Raw genomic sequence first — 19,988 nt, 5'->3', positions numbered from 1 at the left:
CACGTGCAAAATTTCTTTAAAACTTCTCTGCAATTACTGGACATTATAGTTCTTGGAATTTAATTGCATTATGTCTCTGTCTGTGAAATGCGTACTTATACAAAGTTTAACGGCATAACAAATACGAATTGTCTAGTCTCTAAGAAAACTTGTAAGATTTCAGCTGCTATTTTTGCTAAATGGGAGCAATTTGGGTATTCGATGCAATTTGGTAACTGTGACGTTATAGGCTTCTCAGATAAAAAAAACTTGCATTCAAAAATATAGTGGTACTCATCACCAACTTGTCTGTTAATGCATGCATAAACTACAAAATTTAAATTGTCTCTGTTTTGCCATCTTCCTAATTCAATTGGCAATTTTGTATTTGTTGTTCTGTATTTATTCCAATATGTCGTTAAATGATACCCCGCATTTATCATGCTTATCAATAACATGTGGTCAATCCTCTGAAAGATCCCCCCTCCTAAATTATTGAAAACCATCATTCTGCATGGACAATAATATCTTGGTGTAAATTAGATACACAATTTAGGCTAACGCCCTAATCGACTCGCAGAAAATGACAGCATTTGTAAAATCTAGAATATTGAGGTATTCCTCAAATTCCAAGTTTGTCTTAAAAAAAATTATAATTGCTTTTGAAGAGTTTCTTATAGCCTATATCCATTTTTGAAGAAACTGGTCTATGAGTCTCTGTTTAATGACGGCCTTCAACTATGCCTTGTTAGCAAAACTTTGTGTTTCCCATACATATGTATAGACACAGTCATCAAATATTTTTTTTACAAATAAGATCCATTTAATATATATAAGTACGTCTAAACAAGTGACAAGTCTAGGCAGTCTACGACCGATCCATCCATTGGATCACCAGTGAAGGTGATATACGGCTGACCGATTGTCTTAGAAAAATTCAGGCCTTAAATCGACTTCCCTCCGACACGACACTTGTCTCTATGAACGTCACCTCCCTCTACACGAATATTCCACATGCAGATGGCATTGATGCATGTAAAGAAGTTTGGGATTCCCGACCTGTAAAATATCCGTGCACCTACTGAATGCCTGGTCAAAATGCTCACGCTGGTACTTAAGAACAAAAACTTCACCTTTGATGGAGATCATTATCTACAAGTTAATGGAACTGCTATGGGTACCAAAAGTGCTCCATCATATGCCAATATATTTATGGGCAAATTAGAAAAACAACTCCTTGAATCTTCAATCGAAAAACCGCTTTCCTGGTTTAGATTTAGAGATGATGTGGATATGAAATGGAATAAAAGTGACGAGGATTTAGATACATTCATCACTCATGCCAACAACATACATCATAGTATCAAATTTACTCATGAGAGATCTAAATCCAAAATCACCTTCCTCAATACTTCCAGCTCCCTTACAGATGGCATTATATCCACAGACCTATATTCTAAGCATACTGATACTCACCAATATCTGTCCCCTAAAAGTTGCCATCCTGCTCGGTGTACTAAGAGCATCCCTTACAGTCAGGCACTCAGAGACAAGCGAATATGTTCCAACACAGAAACAACTAAAAAACGACTGATTCAACTCGAAACCCGCTGAAGAGAAGGGGCTATAAACACAGAACTACTCAAAAAAGTTTTCAGAGAGCGGAAACTATTCCATGGAGTAAACTGTTAGAATACAAAGATAAAAATAAAAATAAAAGGACTCCATGCGTTCTTACTTACCATCCATCTCTCAAAAACAGCTTCGGTGTCATTCGAGAGCATTGGAAAACAGTTGAAAAGCATTCCAAATTATCCAAGATTTTTCCCGAACCCCCCGTGATAGCTTTTAGGCAACCCAATAGTCTGCGGAACCTGCTGGTGCGGGCTGAAGTGTCTGATCATAGAAGTACTTCTGGAGAATGTCGTTCGTGTGATGAAAAACGCTGCAAATGCTGCCTACAGATGCATCACTCATCAACTTTTCACAGTAAGGCAACCGAAAATAACTATAGGATATTTTGCAATGTAACCTGCAAAAGTATGAATGTTATTTACATTCTATAATGTTCGGCCGTGTTTGTGGCCTCCAATATGTTGGTGAGTCAAAGCAGCCTTTCCACAAACGACTAAATGGCCATAGGAGTGGTATCTCTAAGAAGCCATTTCTCCCAGTTAGTCCGCAGCATTTCAGACAGTCGGGTCATACACTTGATGACTTTAACCGCATGAAAATCCTAGTGATTGAACAGAACATTCACTGGAGTGATGCCCAGCGACAGGTTCGGGAAAGCATTTGGATAAAGGAACTAAATGAACATCATCCAAACGGCATCAATAAGAAATACTAGCAGTTTTAATTCACACTCATTTTGGGGTGTACATATACACAGTCACGTCTATTGAATATCGAGTTTTGTTTTATATTATGATGTTCAAGATTTGGGATTAGATCAATAGACCAAAACTTACCTGTATTATTGGGCTATTTTTACACATACAATTAGTATTGTTACAATTATTGACACTGACGAAGGCTATTTGTTAAGCCGAAATATTTGTCAACACTATTTTATACGTAACATCATCTTCGTATATTACCATTTTATATTAGTACCGTTGTGCAAATCTTTAGACTTATATATATATGATTTGCCTATACATTAAATTATACTAATTATCTTTTAATTAAGCTGAGACTACTATAACCGTGTTATTCTACTTTTTTTCAGAATTATACCAACAATCCAAAATTTTGTTGATATTTAGTCAAAATAATATAAAACATTTCTGAATATTTTGTTAAAAACATTCATTTTGTCATATTCAATGCATTTTCCTTTTTAATTTATAAAATATTTCCAAAAATGCACATATCATGTTTTGTTATATATGTTAGCGGCAATAAGTGAAATTAGGCATTAAGCTTAAATCCTAGGCAATAAGCTAGCGCCTACGCATTAAGTTATTGCCTGAAATTTCTAGGCATTAAGCTTATTTCCTGAAATATGATTATTCAACCTATTGTCAAACATCATTTCAGGCAATAAGTTAATTTTGGGATTTTTGTTTATCTTCCAAAAACATGTTTTATACATACTAAGGATATATCACCAATGTCTTTATTTTGGGAAACTTTTTTGAAATGCTGACTTTTATACCCCACAAAATCTCATTTTATTTATTTTCTTTGTCTTATTAATTGTAAAATATACTTCGGGTCTTTTCACAAAAAATCTTACGACATTTAATTATCGAAAGTTAAAATGAAATGTTGATGACTTATAACTTTTACATTGGTTTTTTTTCTTGGGTACATATGTCATATATGTACATATGTGTATGCAATGTAAGAGACAATTTGTTTCTCATTTGGGGAATAGTTTCCAATTTAGCGGGTTGTCCCCCACCTGTTGAAAGCAATGCAGGCAAGATTCAAATTTTGTTGAAAGCATATAAACATCAAGCGCTCTGGACTTGATAAATCTGAGGCAAGTTGGCCAAAGTTAACTGGGAATTACTTATAATAATAAAGAGATGGGATATGATTGCAAATAAGATGATACAACATGTATTCCTATGGCATTGATACTTTTAAAGGTTACTTTTAAGGGTAGTTAAATACTGGCATATATTTGATTTCCATTGTTTTGGTCAATTCCCTTGATGACAAACATTGATATTAGTATGCATACATGATCATTATCATTATAAATATTTTATCAGCAGACCCTTTAATTACATATTCAGACAATGGTTCATTTTTTACGTTTACCTTATCCAATGTGAATACACTGTACATGCTGTATGTGTCTGTTCAGTTTTCTGCAAGGACTCTTCTACAAAGAATAACAGTCTTCCCAAAGTCTCAATATCTGTTTTAAACTTGATGTTCGTTGTGATCAGGATAGCAACAGCAAACTTAATTCCTTTTTCACTTCACACCAAAATAACCTTTCCCTGTGAGGTCTACAGCACGTTTGTGTATGACATTTCGGCAAAAATGTCGATAAGCACTGAGCTGTTATAATGTGAGAAAACCCTGAATTTCTCTGGAGATTTTTTTCACATTGCAAAATTGACATCAATGCAAAGTGTGATATAACTTTTTGCCGCATGTGCCACTGATAGAGCTTGAGTAAGGCTCTTCTTACACAAGCAAACTCATTTGCAACTGTCAGGGAAGATGCAGCCCTAAGCTATTACCTTCTTCACATTCTTGTTCAAGGGGAGATATAATAGAAGAAATAGAAATTGGAAGAGATATAGAAATTGACAATACTAATGTCTTAGAAGTGCAGAAAGTAGTTAATGCACTGAAAACTGGAAAAAGTCCTGGTCCTGATGGACTATCAGCAGAGCATTTCTAACTAATGCCAGAAGAACTATTAACATACAAAGTGCATATAGTGAACCTTATATTTGAGGATAAAGATCTGCCACAAGAAACAAAAGAAGGAGTGGTTACTCCGGTACACAAGAGCGATAAAGATAAATTACATCCAGAGAATTATAGAGGTATTACAGATAATTACAGTAACCAATACCTTTACTACCCTGATAGAAGGTATTTTAAAAGACAGGTTAGAACCCAAACTACTCAAAATTCAAAGTAAGCTACAAAGAAGTTACGCAGAAAAAAATAGTCATTAAAACTGCCTTTATTGTGTCTGCTGCTGCAGATTTTTACAAAGAGATCCTAGAAGAACTCATATTACTAACACTAGACGCGCAGAAGGCTTTCGATAAACTACATCACGAAATCCTCTTTAACAAGATGTATCATGATGGAATTGTTGGAGATATGTGGTTATTGCTACGAAATATGTACAGGAATGTAACAGTTAAAGTTAAGTGGAACAATGGCATGTCAGATAAATTTACACAAGAAATAGGTATTAGACAAGGTACAAAGTTATCGACTATTCTATATAAAACGATTACTTTCAACTTTAGCAAAGAAGCTTCAGGAAAGTTACAATACATTTTGGAAAAATTGTCTTTTTAATGATGACAATTCAATGAATGGAAATAAGTTAAGAACTTATAGAAAATTTAAAGTAAAGTATAAACTTGAAAAATATCTTTTATTAAATTTAGATAAAAATATTATTAAAAACTATGCCAAAATAAGAATAAGTAACAGCACGCTAGCTATTGAACGTGGTAGGTATAATAAAACAGCTTTAAGGTTGTGCCCTCTATGTAGTATAGGGGTGGAAGATGAATTCCATTTTGCAATAATGTGTACACAACTAAATGACTCTACAATGAAAATCTTTAATGAAATTCATGATATTGTTCCTTGTTTTATTTCAATGAGTAATGTGGAAAATTTTTATTTTATTTTCTCTTGTAAAGAATATGACATTTTGATAATTATTGTTAATGGCATAAATGAGATGTATAATTACAGAAACAATGTTAGCAATTGTGTATGAATTGTTGATTTTACATGTATATCTTTTTTTCTTTACTACAATCTAAAATATGAATGAATAATATAGAGTTAAGCAGCAATTCCTCTAAATATTATAATATTAAGCTAATTTAAAGGGGAGGCATGTCGTCTAACATTTTAATATGTTTTTGTAAATGTTACATATATGTATTAATTTTTTTTCTGTGTTTGTATTTAGTAGCAATCCGATTGTTTGGCTTATCTTATCTTATATAAGGCTATAATAACAACATCTTAGAGGCATTAGAGTGGTCAAACATAGGTGCACGAATAGGCAACATTAATATTGTCGCTCCAACTTGTGCGGATGCCATTGCCATATTGGCTAGCAAAGAGCATGAGTTAAATATCTACTAGACATAGTTCACGATATGACAAATAAGTACTTTTTACCAATCAACCCAACAAAATCTGAAAGTGTGTCATTAACCAAAGCGTAACAAGAACTAAATGTATGTTTAAGAAATAATAAAATTGACCAAAAGAAAGAGGTAAAGCATCTTGGACTTGAACTATAAAGAACAAAGTAAATCAAGAAGACCGCTTAAAAGTTGCCAGACGTACTATATATGCCATACTTGGTCCTGGACTATGTGCCCGAAAAGGAATGTCGCCAATTGTATCAGCAAAACTCTGGCAAACTTACGCCTTGCCAATGAGTCTGTATGACATTGGGGTCCTAAACAAACACAAAATCTGGCATTGTAATATTGGAAATACCCCAACTACAGATATGCAGACAGTTACAGGGACTGCCAAAAAGAGTGGCTAGTGCTGCCAAATATATTTTACTGGGTATAGAACAACTGTAGACTGACTGCTGCTCACTTTTTTTGGAGGTATAATTCAAGACAACACCAGCATAGAATACAACATTATAGAAAGGCAACTTATAATGTCAAAACAAAATGCTAATTCATTCATAAGTAGATTAGAATCTGCGTTATCTAAATATAGACTACCAAAAAGCTCAGGAACTACGATTAGTCACACCAACTAGGGAAAAATGGAAAACAATTGTAAAGTGTGCCATTCAGCAATATTGGACAGAAAAATGGGAAATAGAAAAATCAGAAAATCTACAATGAAATTCATTGATATTAAAACAAGACCAATTGGAAATCCGCATCAAATATGGAAATTTACAACACTTCAGAAGTAAAAATAACAGAAATAAAAACAAAACTCATAACCAGAACTTATACACTACAATCAGACCGTGCCAAGTTTAGCAGAAATGTGGAACAGGACATATGCCAATTATGCGGGTTAGCTAAGGAAGATACAGTAAACTTTATGCTTGAATGCAAGACACTGAAACCTGAAGGAGATAAACATTTAACAACGCTTAATTCATATGTGATCAACAACATAGGCAATGAGACATTTGACAAAATTGTGAATGAAGGACTTAGGTGCAGTTTAGTCTGGCCTCTTGCTGAAAAGATCAAGCCAATTGTAAATATCAAGAATCAAAATATCAGAGACATTGAGAATATCATACGAACTTTATGATATGGTCTACATACAACACATGTACAAAACGGACAACCCTGATGAATAAGAGTTAAACTATTCTTTATGAACTATATCAGTCTATCAAGTGAAAGTAGAAGTTTCTTGGTTTATGGTGTTACTGTACAGTTATTGATATGTTTAAAAAGCTTAAATGTACAACTGTATAACAGACAGGTAACAGGTAACTCTTGATAAGAATTTTTTGTGAAAGTGACAAAGTCTTTTTTTATTCTGAATTTTGTATTATACATTTGCAAATTATTTTATCTGAATTAAAACTTTGAAGTGTTCAAAATTGAACATTTTAAATGTTTTTATCTCATGTTTTGTTTGATAATTACTCATAATTGGTGCAGTAAAAAATGTGGGAAAAGGCTTGAAGTGAGGTTTTTAAGTAAACAATACGGTAATTTTTACTTATTTACCATGGGTGGATTTTTTTTATATTTGTTTAATCTAGTAACAAGGTTTGCAAAGAAATTTAATTCATGTATGTATTTGCTTACCTTTTTGCAAACCAGTGACTTAAACTTGGCTAGTAAATGACATACACAAAATTAGGCCTTATATGAAGCACCCTACAAGTTTGCCAAACAAGGAAAACGCTTTATAAATTCATTATTTGTGACCTTTTGTATATTTTTCAGCAATATAAATGGCTAGAAACCCAATAGAACTAGCATGGTGACTTTTAAAGTATCTTTCACTAGATCAATATCTGTAGGAAATTTTAGCTCATTTTAATCAATTATGCAAATTAGTTTGTACTAAAAATAGACACAATTCAGAGAAGTCTAAAATATATATTCTGGTTTCTATTATACATAAGATCTTAAAAATCATCATTAGCAGGAAAAGTTTTAACCACCTTCCTGGACGATTTTAAAATTTTGCATAGTTTTCTGTGAGAAATCTCTTAAGTCATGTGGTCGCACAGCTCCTCAAGTATGTACACTTCTCGGATTTCAAATTTTGAGTTTTCAGCGTTCCCGATGAAGGTAAATCCAGAAAAGCGCTTCGGAAGCACCGAATTTATAAAGTGTTACCTTTTGTCATGGATGAAGTTCCCAGGCTATGGTGGCCAACAAACGATTTTGCCTTTGTCTTTACTAGTATAAAAGTGTGTCATTCGTATTCATACGATGAACCTAAATCAGTTAACTGCATGGAAACATGCTCTTTGCGTTATAAGTGCTTAGTCTGTATTGATATATTATGATTTCAATGCATGTGCATGTTTTATTCATATAGGTTGCTAAATATGTTGCATGTGCTCTGTATTTATTCATATGTGCATTGTATTTGCTGGTAATGTACTTAGTATATGTTGCTAATTTGAAGATTGATCATGTTATGTTATCATATATATCAGTCGGTTAAAGCGCTCTTAAGAGCTCATGTTCTATGTTGATTGTATATATGAAATAGAATAGAGAATGGAAACGGGGAGTGTGCTTAAGATGTTTGTCTTTAGGTCATAGTATTGTCTGGCTATCCTGGATTCATCACTTTTTATTGCCCCCTTGGTACACTGCTTGTCCCTTATAAGCTCTTATCTTTTAGCTAAGAACTGTTTGAATAGTCTTATTTACATTTTCATCGAAAGTCAAGTTGCACATAACGACAGTGACTTTTCAGTTTAAGTCTCTACTTATAGACATATTAGTAACTAACCTAACTTGAAAAATTAAATATGCTTCTAAAATTCAATAAGAAGACAACTCAAGGAGCCAACTTTAAAATCAAAATATCTTTCCATATTCATCTTATTTTCACTTATTTAATGCGTTTTTGCTCGTATCCATACAATCTTACAATACAAAAGTTCATACGTTCTGTCCCTCTTTCCTTGTTTCCACTATTATTGCAAGATAGTATGGACAAGATCAAGAACACCTCCAGCAAGTGAAAATCAACTGAATCAATATCGGAAATTGAAATTTATTATATGATATTGAACATCGAAAATAAAAAAGGGGGGTCCGATTATTTCCCCAAACGCCGATGGTAATTTATAGACCATGCAATTTTAATTTAGACTATCCCTTTCACCTCCTAAAAAATAAACTCCAGATATTTTTCGCCTAAAATACAACTCATGTCAGTTTGGTAATTTGCACTTTATATATAAGCAACAGCCTAGTCCAAAAAGATATCTGACTCTCATCAACGTTCGCTCGTTTGAGATGAGATATCTAGTTTATGGATAATGCTATATGTTCGTTTCTGAATTAACAAGTCAGAAAAAAAGAAACGATACAAGGCATTTTTATTTCCATATAATTATAATGAAATTGGACACTACTATTTATATATTATAAGTTACATAGTGTGCTTCGCCTCACCCCATATGGAATTTACTGATCCCATATATATCGTATTAGGTCAATATCTTAACATGGGGTATTTAGACCAGTGTCCTATCAAAGTGATCAAGTCTTCAATACCGTTAGTATTAAGAACCTACTTCCATTGGTCTACACAAAAACAAATGCCAACAATAACAACTTGTTTGCTTTAAACGTGTTTTATGAATTTATTTCAATCGTTCATCATCAATTTCTTCGCCTGTTGAAACCTTTCAGATTTTTCCTCAACACCGTGTTGTTTTTATAAAGGGTCGTGACACCAATACTAACCGTATATTGAAAAACGCACCGCCTCACAACTCAATATGGAATATACACGGTCTCAACGCGGTTACTTTTAACCAATCATATTCCTAGAAATGTATAGGAGGCAAGATAAATATATATATCAAGCATACAAATGCCAAAGTGGTCTAATATTTTCAGAGTGTTGTTTTCTAACCAAAACCATTGATTCAAGCGAAAAACACGATTCTATTTGCTATTTTATTGATATCGTTAGAACTTAAAACTGAAACATAAACATGGTTGGATTAAAATTCTAAATACCTTCGCAGATATTTGAATGCTTAATTCTCATCCATGAAATTGACGATTGACAATTTTTGTCATCATTTTCCGCCAAGTGTGACCCTTGTGTTCAATAACACGGTATTGTCTAACTTTTTCACTTAGCCAGATTTTCTTAATCATATACATTTGTTTCGCAAATTATTGTTTTTCATAGGATAATTAACGGTTTTTCCTATTATTATATTTTATGATAATTTGGAGTTCAAACTTGTGTTTCGTTACTTTTGTTTACTATATTGTATAGTATACTAGAATAAAATCACCCTCATTATAATATGCTTATTTTGGGCAATTTTTTGTTAATCGCTTAATCGATTTATGCCTATTGAACAGCGGTGTACTACTGTTGCCTTTTTTAGTTAAATATGCAAGATGTACGAGCAAATAGTTCACTTCAGCAGCTGGGGTATATAAATATTTGACAACAGATTTTTCTTAAAAATCTGTAAATAAAGGCAACAGTAGTAAACCTCTATCGATTAAGCGATTAACTAAAAAGTGCCCAAAATAAGCATATTATAATGAGGGTGATTTTATTCTAGTAAACTATACAATATAGTAAATAAAAGTAACGAAACACAAGTTTGTAATAAATCGATTAAACGAAAACAAATCCAGGTTACACACTAAAACCGAGGGAAACACATCAACTATAAGAGGAAAACAACAGAACAACAGAAACACAGAACTGCAACAAAAACAAAAGCCAACATACAAAGAAAGGGACTATTTGATAACAACTGCCATATTCCTCACTTGGTACAGGACATTTTAAGAGAAAATGGTGGGTTGAACCTGGTTTTATGGCTAGCAAAACCTCCCGCTTATATGGCAATGTTAAGAATACCGCTAAAATGAAAATAACACGTGACAGGAATACAGTACAAATAAACGCAAGAACACTCAGGACAAAGAAATACATAAATAAATAATACAATAGTACATTACAACATTTAAACCAATAACGTGTTGAAAGTGGCGTTAAACACCAATCAATCAATCAATCAAACCACAGAATAACAACAGACACCTCCCATGAATTTAGACAGTACACCAGTACACCACAAACGAAATATAAACTGCGCGTCACAAGAATGTATCGACGCCACAAAAAGTGACGTATTTTTGTGACGTTTATATTATCACAGGTTAATTTCTAAAAATAGAATAGATTTGTTTCATGTAGACACGTACAAAAATATAAAATTGGGATTGAGTTTGTAATAGTGTTATTTTATGTATTTCCTAACCGTGACAAGACTATTCGAAAGGAATTGTGTTTGTAATGGTGTTATAACTTGTATTTTCTAACAATGTCGGTTTTCCTTATATATCAATTCTGTGAAAAAAACAAAAAATCTTGTGCATATAGTAGCTTTAAACTTAAAATCATATTAGTGAAATAGCTGATTTATCATCTTCACCTTTGCATACTTATAGAAACTAAAAATGAAATAACTGTAATATAAGGCAAGATGATACATGTAAGACAAAACAGTAAACACACTTAAAAACAAACAACATAAAACAAAAACACTGTAGACGAACCACGAGTAACTCGACTATACTGACTAATAAGACATATGTGAAATGAACTGAAAATACAGAATTAATACCACAAACGATAAGACATAACACAATATCCAACAAGACTACATAAGAAACATCATAACTAAATACCTGAATGTTGGATGTACAAATACCGAGACACGTCTTATAGCAATTTGAATTCACACTGGGCAAAACAGTCATATTCGGGAATAGGTCACGTTCAGTACTTAGCAGACCAGACGACGTAGATGGTAAACCACAATCTAAGACGTGGTAAAAATGTCGTTAGTTAGTTTAGACACAGACACATCGTATAGATCAACCAACTCGTGATGCTGTCCATAAAATTTACGGAGTTTCATTTTTACTTTGCTTATGTCAGGTTTAAGTATCTTTCCATTCCTAACCTCTTGGTTATCCAAACTTCTGGCTTGCGCATACTAAAAGATTCATTTCTTCATAGTATGTTTAGTGTTCAGAACACATTGTTTAATCTATGATTATAAAAGACATTCACATTTTTAAGAACAAGATTTTTAATCATTTTATCTCTATGATCATGAAATAATAAATATGCAAAGTTACAATAAACCATACCAAAAGATATTCTAAAGATTAGTCACCATAATATTTTAAGGACATATACTACTCAAAAAAAGTTTAACAACACAACCTCTAACCGAAAATTAAGTGAAACAAAATCTCGACACTTCAACATTCTTATAGTGATAGCAATATTGAGATTAATCTACTGAATTGTACAGTTGTTTTTGCGACGTCTTCGGCGAGGCGTTTGAGCTGCTTGAGCTTTAGCTTGAAGTATCTGAGCTTGCAACTTTTGAGTTGTTACCTCGTTTTCACGTTTCAATTCTTCTTCCCTTTTCCGTCTTATATTTTCTTCTCTAATTTGCCTGTCTCTTTCTTTTTGTTTTTGTTTGATTTCTTCCTCTTCTCTCACTTTCTTTTCGGCTTCTGTATAATCGGATTTCTTATAGTGTGTTCCTCCGTTTTCGCTAACTGTGCGTTCGATTAAAGCAATCAGATCCTGTACTTGTTGATCTGCAGAGGGTCCTATGAGGGTATTGTCAAAGGCGATGTATCGGTTATTACATTTTCCCAGGAATGACTTCAGTTCAGTTGACAACGAGCTGATATATCCATTTATACTTTGACATTCTTGTGGATCATCTTCGTTGTCGCGTTTCCAGTCATCAAAACGCGTGAACAGTACGATGACATATTTCATCAACTGCTCTCCAAAATGTCTGATGAAAAAGTTAACAGTTTGTATGTCTTCTTGTGTAAACCGAGTTATCGGAACACATAATATAATCGCATGCGGCCCTGGTAGAGTAAGAGATATGCAATTTTTAATTTCGGAAAGTACATCCGCATTATCTGTTCTGGAATCGAATAATCCTGGTGTGTCAACTAGACTTATTTCTTTTCCAAATCTAATAGTGTTTTCTTTCTGACAATTTATTGTGAGAGAACCGCTTTGACATCTTGAGTAGAACAATTGTTGGCCTAATATAGTATTTCCAGTTTTGCTTTTTCCATTTCCTGTTTTCCCTATCAGAACCAATCTGAATTTACTGAAATTTGTCATTTTCCTGATTAAAAATAAATATATTATTTATATATAATTATATATGCAATGTGGGATAAAATTATTCTTCTATAATTCTTATCAGATTAAAACTTTGTCCGACCGGTTGATTGTTTGTTGTTTTTTGTTGTTGTTGTTTTTGTTGGGGGGGAGGGTATATGTAGCACGATTGTTTTCTGTTTCTAATTTTGCTATTTATTGTGCGCCACGAATAATTGCGAGCATACCTTACATGTGGAATACATACGTTAAAATCATAAGAGAAACATAGCTCATCACCAAATTTCAAAAATTGCAAATCTTATGTATAGGCTGGAAAAAAGTTCGTATCTCACTCCATTCAGCGAAATAATCCATATTTACCACACACATACGTATACTGTTTTGTTTTGTGTTACTTCTACCATCTTTGCTAGGCAAGGGTTACGATTCGGTACCTTGATCGTGACCCTTTGATAGCGAAGATGTCCTTTTACAAGCTAACGACTGTATACAACTAGTAGTCTCATTTGTTTTGTCCCGGGGTCTGTAGAACTAATAATATTGTATTAGCAAACAATTCCATAATAATGACTAATTAAAAATATTTATACGGTGAAAGATGCACATTAAAGCTAGCTTGAAGGAACGATTATTTAAAAACGTAGTGAGAATCTATATAAGGAAACATTGCAAAGTCATTCTGCATGCTGTTGAAAAGATTGTTTGCCATTTAATAACTAACAATAATGATCAGAAATCTTGTAGAAACAGTATTTTTTAATATAATTCTTAACATATAGTAACTTACCTTAAATATATTTTAACACTACCGTGAACGTATTTGAATATCCAAGTTGGTATTTAAGATCTGGATATAAACTACTTTTATGACGCTCTGTGGGACTTTTTCATTCCAATAATATCTATTTTAAATGTAATCCAAATGTCTATTTATAGAATATGAAAAATTATATGGTATGATTCTGTAATATTATTATGAAACAAAAATGCTAGCGATTCGTAACAGATATTAGGTTATGCACTGGTCCATTGTCTAAAACGAGATAAATTTATGACTTTTCTTCATCATATTTCAATATTTGCAAGTGTCGAAAGTTTTTTTTTAAGGAAAAAGATAAGCAATTACTTGGCATGCATGGTCGTTTCATCCTTTTCCCCTAACAGCCAATTTACTGATACATTTTGTACATAAAATATTGGTACGATATAATTTATATAGATATCAACATCATGGTACATTCAAGTGGCTTTTTGGTAGATTTTAATAGATTATTTCTATAAAGCCATATGAAACTTCAGATTTCCAAAAAAGTTTAACATGTTTTATATACCTGAATGGCTAAGTTTTACTATAAAAAAAGTGTACGTGAACTTTCTTGTAAAAGAAAATCCTTTATATTATCACAATCGTGATGTAAGAATGTGCTCTGGAAGGTAAATAGTAATAACTGATTCTTAAAAACAAATTTTAAAGGAACCAAACCATTCAACTGTTAATGAAATGTTTAAATTAACAAATGGGAATGCATGGAAAACGTGAAAAACTATCATGGCTCTATCAATTCACTTAATTTTTACGTGCTCTTTGTTGATTATCAATGTCGCGATTCATTTAACTTCTGTAACAAACTCTAAAGTTAATAAGCTTGCGATCAACAATCACAGAATAAATTATTTGTCGATAATACGTGATAATACGTTATAGATTCGTAATAAATGTAAAAAACGTGCATACAAGAATTACTTAAGTCTATATGCATGCATTGGTTCAATAATTCCAATAAAATTATAATAACAAGAAACTTGTTTCATATAAAATTGAGAATGGAAATGGAGAATGTGTCAAAGAGACAACAATCCGACCAAAGGGCAGAAAACAATCGAAGGCTAACCAATATGTATTTAAGTATTTCGCATGAGAAATATAAACACAAGATATTAAAATCAAAAGAATGGCCTGTTTTAAAATATCTAGCGGTAATCCTACCAAATAATATACATTCAGTGTAACATAAATAGTTTAGAATGTATAAAAAAAAACTCTTTTTGCATTAAATATTGACACGCTGACATTTCAAAATCAAAAGATAGCAATTGAGAAAAAATGTTTGTAGAATAGGGACACTGTAGCATATAACCTCTGCTCGATACAGCACCTCTAAATTAAAACACACACACTCAATTCGGGTGTCTGTATATGCAATGACAGCGTCTGTCTTTCGTTGGCGAAAGAAACCATACAAATGTTTGAATAAAATTGAAATGAATTTGCACACAAACATCATTTTTTTCCTACAACGTTACCAAACATACTTAATCAGCAAAAAGTGAAAACAACACGCTATAAATTTCATGTGTTCGAAGCGTTTTTCTGGATTTACTTCATCAGGAACGCTTAAAGCCGAACATTTGAAAGCTAAGGATGTATATAACAACTGAAACAGTTGAAGAGCTATGTGACTAAAAAGGACATGAAAAAATAGCAAAATCAGTCTAAGGTTAACTTTGCCTCAGGAGTTGAAACCTTAATTTCTTTATAATTTCAAAATTAATTAACAATTTTTAAAAGGTTTGTTAAAAATAATGTCAGTACCTAAGTCGAAGTACTGAGCTAATAATACCCTCGGGGACTGATAGTCCACCGGCAGGTTATCGGCCGAGTGCTGTAAAAAATGAAAACAACACGTTATAAATTTCATGCGTCCGAAAGATTTTAACAAAATGAGATCAAATTTTGTTAAAGTCCTTCGGGACTATTTGACAAATAGGACTAAATTTCTACATAAGGAAATGCCTGTTTATAGTCTGGAATATGACAGTTGTTTTCCATTCGTTTGATGTGTTTGAGCTTTTGATTTTGCCATTTGATAAAGAACTTTCCGTTTTGAATTTTCCTTGGAGTACTTTTTGCTATGTAGGACGTTCGTTAACACCCCTAACAAAAACGGTCTTTAATGTTATGATTCGATTTATTGATGTTGGTTAAAGTTCTTCTTGACAAATTACAAAAGTGTCATTTATAAAATGGTACTCGAAAAGATATAATCAATTGTTTCAGTTTTATTAGATTGCCACAGGAGGAAAATATTCGAATAACATTTAAACGGTATCATGTGTACTTTTTGACAGTTCCTTGAATGATGCTTGAGACCAAAAAAAACTCCAACAAAATATAGGACAAAAATTATAGCCAAACCAGAACAACGATTCCGAGCTATGCATATGCATGAAGGATATACATTCCTTCGTTTCAAACTATTTCCTAACTTTTTTATTCCGGCAATTTTGCAAAATTGTGTTAGCAGTAAGTTTAGCAGCGTTTAGACTAAAAGAAATCAATTAAAATTCCTTGTGAAAGTGCAAACAACACGTTATACATTTCATGCGTCCGAAGCGCTTTTCTAGATTTACCTTCATCAGGAACGCTCAAAGCCGAATATTTAAAAGCCAGGGATGTATAAGGACGGAAAACGTTGAAGAGCTATAAACCAAAAGGGACCTACAAAAATAGCCAAAGCTATCTAAGGCCAACTTTGCCTTGAAACCTTAGTTTCTGTATAATTTCAAAATTCATAAACGGGCAATTTTAGATAGTTTGTTATGAATCATGTCAGTACCGAATAACTGACTACTGAGCTGATGATACCCTCGAGGACTGATAAGTCCACCAGCCTCAACCAGCAGAAGTATCGACTCAGTGCTGTAAAAGATGAAAACAACACGTTATAAATGTCATGCGTTCGAAGCGCTTTTCTGGATTAACTTTCATCAGGAACGCTCAAAGCCGAATATTTGAAAGCAAAGGATGTATAAGGACCGAAAATTTTGAAGAGCTTTAATGATAGTTTTGGAAAATTTAATTGCTAAATCAGACATGAAAAAAATCAACGTATTTTTAGCCAAAGTTTTTTTCAAAGAGTCATTTAAAAATTTTCCAATTTAGCTAAAAATAAAAAGTTTAAATATAGCATTACGAATGAAAATTCCAATCACATTTGATATTTAAATGCAACTTGGTTATACTTTGATTCAGGTCTTAGAAGTATGAAGTTAGGCTGAGAGTATAGATTGAAAATTGTAAAAAAAACCCTGTTTTAACGTACTATACAGCGGTAAGTCTTTTTCTTTTTGAAAATATATTATAGTTTTGATGCAAAATATTTTTACTGTAAAAAGTTGAGTTGATGTTCAATTTATGACTAATGGTATCATTCTCAGTCCCATGTTATAGTGTTATTAACTGGCTGTTTCTGTATTGGCACTGGTATAGATTCAAGGTTTGCTGTATTGGCCTCGAGACCCGTAGTTGTTCACATTTATCATGCCGGGTTCTTTTAAAGCTTACTATGAGGTTTGGGTTTTGCTTATTGTTGAAGACCGTACGGTGATATATAGTTGTTTACATCCTCTGGAGGACAGTTGTTTCATTGGAAGTCATGCCACCGCTTCTATCTAGATATCTAGGGGATTATTTCTGTAATTTATCTAGTTATTACATTAGTTCTTATTTCTGTTTATTCCATTTCAGATAAAGACATCGAAAAATGGCACAATCATCCTTTGAAAACGTGCACTTAGCACCAAAAGATGAAATGCGTATGGTTTTACTTGGAAAGACAGGTAATGGAAAAAGCAAAACTGGAAATACAATTTTAGGAAAGAAAGAATTTAAATTCGCATGCAGTAGTCAGTCAATGACAAAAATATGCGATTTGGGGGAAGCAAAGAGATTTGGAAGGATTATAAACGTTGTGGATACGCCAGGAGTTTTTGATACAAGTAAAGAAAATGATGACACTCAACGTGCAATAGAAGGTTTTATTTCTCTAACAACGCCGGGTCCACATGCCTTCATCTTATGTGTGCCCATTGGGCGGTTTACTAAAGAAGATGTAGATACTGTCAATCATTTTGTTAGCCATATCGGTGAAACCCTGATGCGGTATGTTATAGTCTTGTTCACAAGGCTCGATGACTGGAAACGTGATAGGGAAGATATAGATCACGGTGTCGAAAATATTGACGACTTTATAAACTCTCTGACAGAATGTCCCAGGAATTTTCTTAAAAAATGCAACAATCGGTATATTGCATTCGATAATACTTTAAAAGACAATGAAGCGGATGAGCAAGTCAAAAGATTGATAAATCTTATTGAGAAAATAGTTAAGGATAATGGAGGATCTCATTATACAAATGCTGATTACAGGAAAGCAGAGAAAATTCTTCAGGAAAAAATTGCAGAAGAGAAGGCACAAAAAGAGCGAGAAAGGCTTGCATTACAACAAAGAATAAAAAAAGAAGTAGATGCAGAGTTGAAGAAGGAATATGAACGAAGAGAAAGGAACCTTATGAATGAACTTGAAAACATTCGCAATGATATTAGGTGCAGACGATCAAGAAGAGGATGTACTATCCAATAATAAACGATTAGAAACTAACTAGCTTAAAAATTCACACTTTATATGTTGAAAAGTGCGGTTTGTACATGTAGTGTTGCATTTTTAAAAACCTTTCACACAACACAAGACTTTTGATGTTAAGATATAAAAAAAAAATAAAATGAATAAAAAATGTGGACATATGGACATTTTGTACCCCTTTGGCCGACATGGTTACTTGCCCCACGATTCCTTTTTGGAGTTATTGCCCTTAAATGACAATTTTTACTATTCTTTTTGCGTTTTGCATTATATAATAAAAAAAATATAACAGATAAATGGAAACTTTGAATAACAAAAATGATCAAGGCTAGATCTACAAACAAATAAAATGTTGTCGGTATCGTTAGTAGACTGTCACTCTTTATAGGAATGATTGCCCTTAAATGAGGATTTTTTTTCACCCTCTTTTGTGTTTTTTGAGACGAAATGATCAGCAATACAAGATCAGCAAAAAAGAGATTTTTATCTTGAATTCTATTCTTGTCTACATTGTTGAATATGCACATAGGTCTAGGTGAGCGACACCGGCTCTTCAGAGCTTCTGGTTATTTCATTCAACTGGAACCAAACTTGGCCATGATCATCAATGGGGTATCTAGTTGTGTTCGATGATCTCTCTTATAGGAGTTATTCTATGACGAATTTTCACCTTTTTCAATTTTGCCTATTATCTTGAAAAGTATAATAAATCAGCGACATATATACATGTCTCTGAATAAATACAGAAAAATAATATTACCAAGATCAGATCTACAAAAAAGTGAATATTGTCTTGAAAACTTGAGACAAAAAATATTACCAAAATCAAATCTATAAAAAAGTCAATATGGCCTTTATCGTCAGTCGACGCATTATTGATGCTATTTGAAAGGGTAAACGTCGGTGATAAAGAACTAGCAGTGGCGGATCCAGAGGGGGGCGTAGAGGGCGTACGCCCCCCCCTCCTTTTGCTTGAACTTTTTTTTTTTTTTTTTTTGTAAAATGATGAATCAGACTAGACTTCGTGAACTTTGCCATTTCCCGGAGGATGACAAGCATGACGCCTTCAAAGCGACAAAGGATTGAGCAAAAACGTATTGACTTCTATTTCATATTTCCACTCAACAGAAAGTAATACTCTATTACACTCTCATGAAAAAAAAAGTTCCACGGCAATATTATTTACCTTCGAAAATATGTTTATCCCCACACGCCCCAGCCAATTAATAACATTGCTGAATAATGATCCCCAGCCAGTAAGCTCTAGATATATTTAAAGTCTAAGGTATGGACCATTTGATTTGATAGGGCAGTCTGAGATATTTTAGAGAAAAAATTCTGACCCTAATTTTTGCCTTAAACAAAAATTCTGGCCGTATCTGTAATGAAAACAATTATCGTGTCCCCTTTTTTGCTATAAGAAAAAAAAAATCCAACAGAATTATTCACCATTAAATGAACATGGTGAATAAAAAACGGGCGTAATTTTTTTTTTGGGGGTGG

The 19,988-nt window shown here is 32.9% G+C and overlaps 1 long non-coding RNA gene across 1 annotated transcript in view; it reads right to left on the bottom strand.

The window, feature by feature from the left end:
- LOC127710853 (uncharacterized) overlaps positions 1-19,988 on the bottom strand; it is a 243,599-nt gene that overhangs the window by 46,933 nt on the left and 176,678 nt on the right. The window lies entirely within an intron of this gene.

The sequence above is a fragment of the Mytilus californianus genome, unplaced genomic scaffold (genome assembly GCF_021869535.1).
Source record: "Mytilus californianus isolate M0D057914Y unplaced genomic scaffold, xbMytCali1.0.p SCAF_1, whole genome shotgun sequence".
NCBI classification, from domain to species: Eukaryota; Metazoa; Mollusca; class Bivalvia; order Mytilida; family Mytilidae; genus Mytilus; species Mytilus californianus.
This window is presented reverse-complemented; position numbering and strand designations above follow the sequence as displayed.